Source organism: Zeus faber, assembly GCF_960531495.2.
Source record: "Zeus faber genome assembly, chromosome: 22".
NCBI classification, from domain to species: Eukaryota; Metazoa; Chordata; class Actinopteri; order Zeiformes; family Zeidae; genus Zeus; species Zeus faber.
The window spans coordinates 19158193-19167662 of NC_137209.1; positions in this window are offsets into that span (position 1 = coordinate 19158193).

The following is a 9470-nucleotide window of genomic DNA, read 5'->3' on the forward strand; positions in this document are numbered from 1 at the left end:
CCTCTCCCTCGTCCCTGCCCTCCGCCTCTCCCTCGCGCCGTTCTTGAAAAACGGCGTCTCAGAGGTGAGCTCCGTCATGCATGAGTAGGGAGCGACGGGCGGTCGGGCGATTGCGGGAAAAGGCTTTGCACACGTGCGGACGAGGTCCGCATCGGAGAGAGTGAGTTGTATCAGCTCTGACCAAAATGTCTTCATTTACTTCGACATGATTCGCTCAACTGAGTTTTGCGTCTTCTGTGGTTCCTTTACTGTTGTGCGAAAATGTACTGCGCTTTTGCATCGTGTGTGAAAGCGATGAGGAAAGAACTGTTTTGGTAAAAATAAAAAAGAATACTGTTGTGCTCGTTGGCTTACGATGCAGATCAAGTGGAGCCCAGTTTCATGACAAGTGTCTTGGCAATCGAGAAAAACGAAACAGAAAGTGAAAGTGAAACGACCAGTTTCTGCGCTCGGGTCAAACTCGGAAAATGTGTTTAACAGCATCAAAAACATTTAACAGCATCAAAAATGTACCGCGCTGACTTTGACGGCCTTAATATGAAACTATGGATTTTTTTTTTCTTTATATCAGATGTGTGCAACATACTGTCAAATGATCTGCTTGGCAGTTATTTATTAGCTTTATTCCATATTTATTGTATTTTTCTCTTTTAAATGACGTCACTTGGGAGCAAAAACGAGAGCTGCTATATCATTTCAACCATTTATTTTCAGTGTTTCAGACACAATTGGGTCGTGGGAGAATGGAATAGTGTGTCACATCTGATCGTCTCCCTCTAATTCAAGAATCAAAGTGATGTCGAGACAATGTTTGACTTAGGATTTTCACATTGAAAAGTAACTTCAGAAAGAAAGGAACATAATACATCTATCATTATTTATTTTCCTCTGTAACTCCATCCATTGTTGCTTTGCGATGTTTGTGCATAGCACACATTTCCTTTGCTTATTTAATGACATATGTTCTCTGTTTAAACCAATAAAATTTCATCTTTTTGGAAAAAGATCTGAACTTCTTATGTTTTTTAACGAAGCCCCTCGCTGAATCGTTAGAGAAGCGTGTTTGTTTTGCGGCACGTTGGAATAATTCCCAGTGTGTGAGGATTTGAATCTGAATGTCAGAGTAATAGAAGTGGGTGTGGCGGCTGTAATGGTTGACTTTTTATAGAAATGGTATTTTTTCCAGTGCATTCTTTGAATTTGAAGTTATTATTATTAATAAAACATTTTTAACATGTTGTGTTATGTATGTTATGTTAAAAAGTTGAACTACTAATACGTTTTCTGGGGACCTGCTGCAACCTATTTAGGGACTTCTGGTGGGTTTGTTTTTAATGTTCAAAACTCCATATTTATTTAAGTTTCAGTAGTTAGTCATGCTGCTGGGGACCCACTGGAACCTCTCCAACGACTTCTGGTGGAGTCCCCGGACCCCGCGTTGACAACCACTAGTCTAACCAATTGCATCCGAGACAGGTGGCTTGGGCGGCGCATTGGAGGACACTGTGTGTGGCAGCTGTGGACGGACCACCTGCGGACATCCAGCACCTCTGCTCCCCGGTGAGTTAAATATGGATAACTGGTACAGCCGGTCTCTGAGTGTCCTCTGAGCCCGGACCCGGAGTGCAGGAGGCACCAGGCGCAGGTAGAGAACTACGTTCCGGGTCTGGAGGAGGGGAGTGCGGAGGAAAACTGGTGAGATCCAACGAACGGGGACAAAAAAAAAAGGCAACTGTTTGGTGGCCTCCGTGGGAGAGACGGAGGCCACGGACTTATAAAGTCATCATCATTTAAGTCTTTCAGGTTATGAGGACACTCAATGTGTACCGATAATCCAACACCTCGCCCAAAAGTGGCGTCCGCACCTTCTGGCCTCAGCCGGGTGAAAACGACCCCGGTCACTATATTTTGAATATGAATAAAAGAAATGAATTGAATCGATCCGTTTCTAATCTAATGTGTTTCCAAAGCCTGGAGTTTTGCATTGGTTCTCAAGGCCCCTTTTAAAAGCTGGACTGTTGGATTCCGGTATGGTCCGTTTGAGAGCCACATTGTGTGATTGCTCTCCCTCTTTGCAAGATTCTCTGTAAAGAAACTGCAGATAAATACAGATTGCTGTTTGCGTGCACTATTTTTATCTCTGCGTCAAATGGTAATTGGTAGACTCGGAATTTCACATCTGACTCGTGCTGCAGATCAATGTTGTCGTTCCGAGCGTCGACGGCGGCCATGATGGCGCTCCAGGGCCAGGGGTCCGTGCGGGGCCTGGCGGGAGGGGGCAAAGGTCGACCTGAGGGAACAAGAAAGAGGCCACCGCCTGGCTCACAGGGCTCACCCACACCGGGATGCGAGACGAGTCCGCAAACATGGCGGGTCTTTCTCTGTTTCTTAAATTATTATCGACTGGTGTTGTCGATCAAGGCGTCGTCAGAAGGTCAGAAATATAATGTTACGGCACATTGGGAGGCAGCTAGTAAGCAGTTGTCTTCACAACCACGGAGGTTTGTATATCCGTGGTAAAAATCTAATTTTGACCAAAACTTCACATGTCGACATCGTGACAACCATGTGACAACGTTCTCAGAAGCACCCAAAACTTAAAAACCTCCCCCGGGGTGTGCCCCGTCTCTCCGAGATTAGGTTCAATCAAGACCCCGGCCTCCCAGAGAATGGAGTTTGGCGCCGCGCAACCGGCCGTTTAAATGGAGCGTCTATGCTTAGGTTCTGTCCCTCCCAGTCGGAATTGTGACATCACAGCACTGTGACATCCCGATTGGCTTTGTGACGTGGCGCTGTGACACCTCAAATCGGCAAGTCTTCCCCGCGCTGCGTTTGGGGAAAGCGGCGTTGTGGCGTCTCCTTCCAGCCGCCCCGTCGATGCCCTTGAGGAAGCAGAATCTGAATCTGTAAGTTTATTTGTTCGTGCGCACGTTGGAAGAGTTAGGACAAGTTATTAACACGTTATTTGCCTCGACGTTGATCGTTAATCTGCATACTTTTGTGCTGTTCCACAGTTTCACACCGTTGCCATTTAAAACCCCCGACGTCAGCTCCTGTCTGGGGTGCTTTTTGGGAGCGTCTAGCTCGCTGCATAGCTAGACTGCCGAAGACTGAAAAAGATTTGACTTCCCCCTCAAGAAAGACTCATCACGTGGCCCGGAATTCAGGCCCAGCTCCAACGGGTCCATCGAGTTCACCAGGCTCCACCAGAAAGGTCCATCGGGCCCAGCGAGTGCGTCGGGTCCATTGGGCCCAACAGACCCATCGGGTCCATCGGGCCCAGAAAGTGCATCAAGTCCAACAGGTCCGTCGGGTCCAACATCAGTATGGGCCCAGCAGAGGCTCGTGCAAAGGCCCAAGCGGCGCGCACAAAGGCTGCTTATGCCAAGCATCAAACTGGCATCAAAGTGGAAAGAGCGCTCCTTGATGCCAGATTAAATGCCCTTAAAGGGGAAGCTGAGGCGGAGGCCGCAGCGGCAGAGGCCTCCAAACGCTGGCGCACGCCGGCGCAGAGGTTGCTGCAGCGCACCGAGGCCGACGTCAACGCACATTTCAGCGCCCAACCCGGCCACGTGGCCGCTAAGCTCGTGAGGAACGCTCCGCAGCCCGCGTGCCCTCGGCATGTCGACGGGCGCCGCGTCGTTTGGACCCCCCTCCGCCCGGGCCCCTCGCCGCCTTCCGAAGCTCCGTGCCACGGAGGAGCCCCAGGCGCGGGCCCCTCCTGCACCAACAGCAGCTCCTTCAAGCACGACAGACCCGGAGTGGGTGGAGCGCCGTCCCGGGGGGTCTGCAGGCTGGACAAGTGGGCGGAGGATTATCTGTCCTGGAGTGCTGGTTTCCGCAACGCCTTAGAGAAGTTGAGCCTCAAGCCCGGCGCGGAGCCAGACCGGCGGAGCAAGTGGCTGAGCGGGGAGTCACTGCCGGACGCCGAGAGGGTGTGTTCAGGGTCTTCGGGAACGGCCGCGTCCACCGCTTCAGTCCTACAGCTGCCGAGCCACTGGGGGCCCATGACCCAGCGGGAGCCGTTCAAAAAGGTGGAGCTCGACCCAAACTCTCTGGAGTTCCAGATGGTCGCTATGGGCTTCCAGAATACTGCCTCACGATACACCATCCAAACGGTGAGGGTCACATATAACACACACACACGAAGCTTCTTTACAGTTCCTCGCCTTTTTTGTCCCATTATCCCAATTTCTCACAATAATAGCTATTTATTATTATTATTATTATTATTATTGTTTATATGGAGCCAGTACCACTAATTGTATGTGTATGTTACAATTCAGAATGTAGGCCAGAAGCAACAGATTGAGGCTTAATAGTGATTTTGATGACTTCCTTTAAAACTGACCGCGAGCTTGAGAACGCTCTCACGCGGAGTCTTCCCGCCGCCCCCCCCAGATTGAGCGCGTGCAGAACCTCTACCTGTGGCAGGCGTACGCGCTGTGCAAGCAGCGGATCCTCGCCAAGAACGGCATGGGCGCCGTCAGGGAGCTGACGCTGTACCACGGGGCGAGCGCCGAGGCCTGCTACTGCATCGAGAGGACCAAGTTCGACCGGGGCTTTGCCGGAACCCGCGGTAAGGAACCGAAAGGAAATCCTGGAAGGATACGGAAGCTTCGCCATTTTTTTTTCCCCCCTTTCAAAATGGCCCCATCATCTATGACTGATGGAGCCTACCTCTCCGCTGCAGCTTCTCACTGTGCTTCTCACTCTTTTTGAAAATGGGAAACTCACATTTTTAGTCACAAGTGTCCCGGTGGATTTCGTTATCATGTTTTAAGTAACGGGAATATCACATTTTATTTAAAAAGACTATTTGTTATTTATTTTCAATTTTATTTTTTATTTTTTGGTGACGCGAGCGTAACGTTGGCTTCAGCAGGTTGCCAGGAGGAAGCGACGCCACTTCCTGTTTCTTACATGAGCAGGGATGTCGCCAAAAGAGCCGATTTGTCGATGGTGTACCAAAGACGGTCCGACTGCACTGTGAGCTTCCTGTTTAAGCACTTTTTTTTTAAACGTTCCTTCCCATTGGGCTGCACTGAAGCCCAGTGAGAAGCTGCAGCGGAGTGGTAAGTTCCTTAATAGTAAGGCGTTCAGTGAGGTTGTGCCAAGAACAGTCATAAATGGTGGAAACCAACATTTTATTAAGGCCTCGGTGGAAAAATGGTGAACTTTAATATCTTTACCTTTAATATCCTTGATTACCAAATTAACTTTAGTTGTAAGTCTTAATATGTTTATAATTACTTCAATTTGTTTGCATTGCTGATATTATATTTATACATATATATTACCAGCTATCTGTGTGTATCAGGGTTCCTACATAGTATGGAATTTGATTTTAGTCATTTCTACGTCTGGATTAGAAAAAAACAAAACAATTTGACTATTGCCCCTATTCTGTTTTCCAAAATATAAAATTCTGGATTTCTAAAACCGAACTGATCCTACAAGCAGAGTGTTTTTCATGGCGTTCGGCGCGGGCAGCCAGCGCAGCCAAAACTTTCACCGCTGTGCGAGACAGCGTCGTAGCTCATCAACTGTTAAGCTCGTCCCAGCATTTACGAGTTACACAGTGATTAAAAGGAGCGCCTTCTCTGCGTAGGGAAACCAATCTGCACAGACGCCGTGAAAATGTAAATATCTCTTTTTTTTTTTTAACTCATTTTCGGTTCTTATTTATGAAAGGGACAAAAAAAAAAATGGGGGCGGGAAATATAATATTTACTCAATATTTTAAGGGAACATAACAGGAGTACGCAGTAGGTAGCAGCGGTTAGTTTACTTGCTCTTTGTGCAGAGACGTTTTGACAGCGGAACGCACCGAGAGGTCTGGAAAAGTGTGGAGTTTTGAAATGGAAAAATGTGCAGGGTCCCCGCGGTACGGGAAGGGGGTTTACTTTGCGGTGGACGCGGTGGACTGCGCCCAGGACTACTCGTCGGTGGACGGCGCGGGGCTGAGGCGGCTGTTCGTGGCCCGCGTGCTGACCGGCCGCCACACCGTGGGCGACCCCTACATGCACGCGCCGCCGCCCCGCTCGACCGCCGACCCCGCCGACTGCTTCGACAGCCTGGTGAACAGCCAGTGGCAGCCCTCCATGTATGTGGTGTTCCACGACGACCAGGCCTACCCGGAGTACCTGGTCACCTTCCGGTGAGCGGGCGGACGGACGGACGGACGGACGGACGGACGGACGGACGGCCTCCTCGGGCTCTGAACGGGGGGAATCGTTCAGGTCGTTCACAGTCGTTCATATTCACTTAAGCATTGTGAGCGACGCGGTTCCATTCTGTTCCAGATGTTCCAGAGTGGAAAAGGTTCACTCACTCAAGTGTGAAAGTATCTGAAAGTATACCTGTGCATTTACTGTACTTTTATTGAAACCATTCAGGTTGTACTCGGCGTGTAAGAAGTCGCACTTAAGATATAGATATAGATATATTTGAAAAAATAAATTATGTATCTTTGGTTACCTTTTACGACCAAAGTAACACACCTTTAAGTACGGTATACTGAAGTACACTTTTAAGTTTAATGTTCCGATGCACGTTTTAGAAGTGCAGCTCCACCACACTGACAGTATGTTAATGATTAGTACTGTATAATAAAGCCGTACTTTAATTGGTACATGAAATAGGTATACTCACAAAAAAAAGATACAAATGGTCAGAAATATTCTTTTAACACTTAATATCCTAAAAGATATCCTTCTGGCATGGAAGCAGTCTTCTCCTTTTTTGTTTTGTTTTTCTTACACTTGGGTAAAAATGTTTTGGAACGTTTTCAATGCATCGACACTTGTCCAGGCTCCAGGAAACAAGCAAGGACTAAAGTGAGGCTGAAACCATTCTCCTTCACTTAAAATTCAATCTTGTAGAAGACGATGATGCATATACTGTGTAAATATGTAAGTGTAATAATGATTTATCACAATTAAAAGCAAAACACAAATGTCTTTTATTGCTCTTAACGTTTTAATGCTGGTGTAATACATACCATACACATCTAGCCTGGCAGAGCCCGTTAGTCTGCAATCTCTGGTCATTTCAAATTTCCAAGGGCCGTTGCCAGCAGGCGCAGACCAACATGTCTCTGGACGCAATTGGATAGACCTACAACCAATCAGAGCACTGGATAGACTTTCAACCAATCAGAGCATTGGATAGACCTACAACCAATCAGAGCACTGGATAGAGCACTGGATAAACCCACAACCAATCAGAGCATTGGATAGACCTACAACCAATCAGAGCATTCGATAAACCTACAACCAGTCAGAGCATTGGATAGTCCTACAACCAATCAGAGCGCTGAATAGACCTACAACCAATCAGAGTGCTGGATAGACCTACAACCAATCAGAGCGCTGGATAGACCTACAACCAATCAGAGCACTGGATAGACCTACAACCAATCAGAGTGCTGGATGGACCTACAACCAATCAAAGCACTGGAGAGACCTACAACCAATCAGAGCATTGGATAGACCTGGAGGAACTGAATATGGCTATACAGTATATAGATTTAGTTAACCGAATATATATATATATATATTTAACTGAATAAAGTTATACTGTATATAGATAACTGAATATAGTTATACTGTATATAGATATAGTTCATCAAATATAGTTATACTTATAGCTATAGATAACTGAATATAGTTATACTGTATACAGATATAGTTAACTGAATATAGTTATATACAAGAAAATATACAGTGCATGCCAGATCAATAATTTATGATGCATATCCTGGTATAATTACCAGTTTTGCTTTAAAATACTCAAAGGCACCTCAAAACCCTTTACTGATTTGCTTTATTGTTGCTGGTGCACTATTCCCAGACCTTTCCATTCCCAGACCATTCTATCACGTTTCTATCACGGCCCCACTGCTCCGGCGTGGATGCCACAGAATGGCAGCGCTGTAGGCCGACGGGCCCGACATCCACTGCTGCACTCCGGCCATTATCGTGGAGGTGCTTTCACCCCGGCAACGACCTACTTCTTCTTCCAGCCACGCTCCATCCCATAATAAGCGCTCACGGCAGGCACGAGGCCTACTTGTCAGATGCCACAGAAACCAGTGTCTTAAAGAAGGTTCAGGAGCCGAGCGGGTGAACAAAATAGTCACGCAACTGCTATGAAAAACGTACAAACTTGTTCCAAAAGGAAGGAAAAAAGAATCATAATAAACTACATTTATTTTATAGGTGTTTGTATTTAATTATGTTTTGTATGAAGTTGATTTGTGCAGCACATGTCATACGCAACAGCAATTCAAGCTGCTTTGAATGGGGCATAAATACGTGGTACTAAATCAAGGAAAAATAAAAGCTTAGAAATAATAAGACCTCAAACCACAGAGAAAACAGGTTGAAGTGGAATTTTAAACAATTCAATTCCTATAATTCATTATTATTTTTGTGTGTGTCGCCGGGCCGTCTCTTTCAACGCGGCGTTGCTCCCTTTGCCGGCGGATCCTCGACGCCAATTATTATTATTCTTTCTTAGCGGGCTGGCCTTTGAGTTTCCAGGCTGGTTATAGCCCCGGAGCACCACTCCAACGATCATAACTCATCTCGTTGGGAGGGCGCTACCTGTGCTGGCGGGGGGCCCGACCCGCCAACAGATCATGCGGCGTCACATTGATTCCCAAATACCAGGCCGTCCGAGCGGCCCTCACAGGCTGCAGGCTGGAGAATCGCGGGGCTTGCGAAAACCTACACGGGATACGGGGGATCCGCTGTTGGTGAAACATTGCACCTGCACCGTAAATAATGTTGTTTACCTTTGTGCCTGCACGCCGTGCCAGCGACGGTGCGGTCGAATCGGACGCCATCGAACACTTCTCACTGTGTCCGAAACCGTCCTCCAGTTCTCTGGGATTCGGTGCGAGACGCATTCCGTTCCCATAGTTTGGCGTGAGAGCAAAAAATGTGTTGTTATCAGAGATGAATGCTTAAGATTTCAACGTCGCTGATGCCAGTTTTTACCAGGTTAAAATGTTTGTTGGTTTATTTTGCAATCCGAGAGGCTGGAGAAAATAAAGTCTGAGCTTACGTCAAGTGTCCCTGGGATTTTCGAAGCTTGAATGTTTCCTTGTGCAGATATTACACACGTAAGCGCCGCCCGCCAAATAACATCACATAATATCTGGATCGTAATGACACCCCCCGGCGTGTAGCGGGGCTCCTCAGATTTCAGAGTTCCCAGAAAGAGGCTCCGGAACGTGGCTCCGGGCCCGGTCCGGCCCTTCAAGGACCATGCAGGACTCACCCCGGGACCCAAAACCACTCACCCATGTGAGGGCGAAACCGAAGCTGGACTCTGTAAACATCGTTTCATTTGTCAGTGGGTCAGTCGGTCGGTCGGTCGGTTGATTGATTGGTCGCTTGGTTGCTTGGTTGGTTGCTTGGAAGCTTGGTCAGCCGGTGGTCCAGTCATTCGGTTGGTCGGTT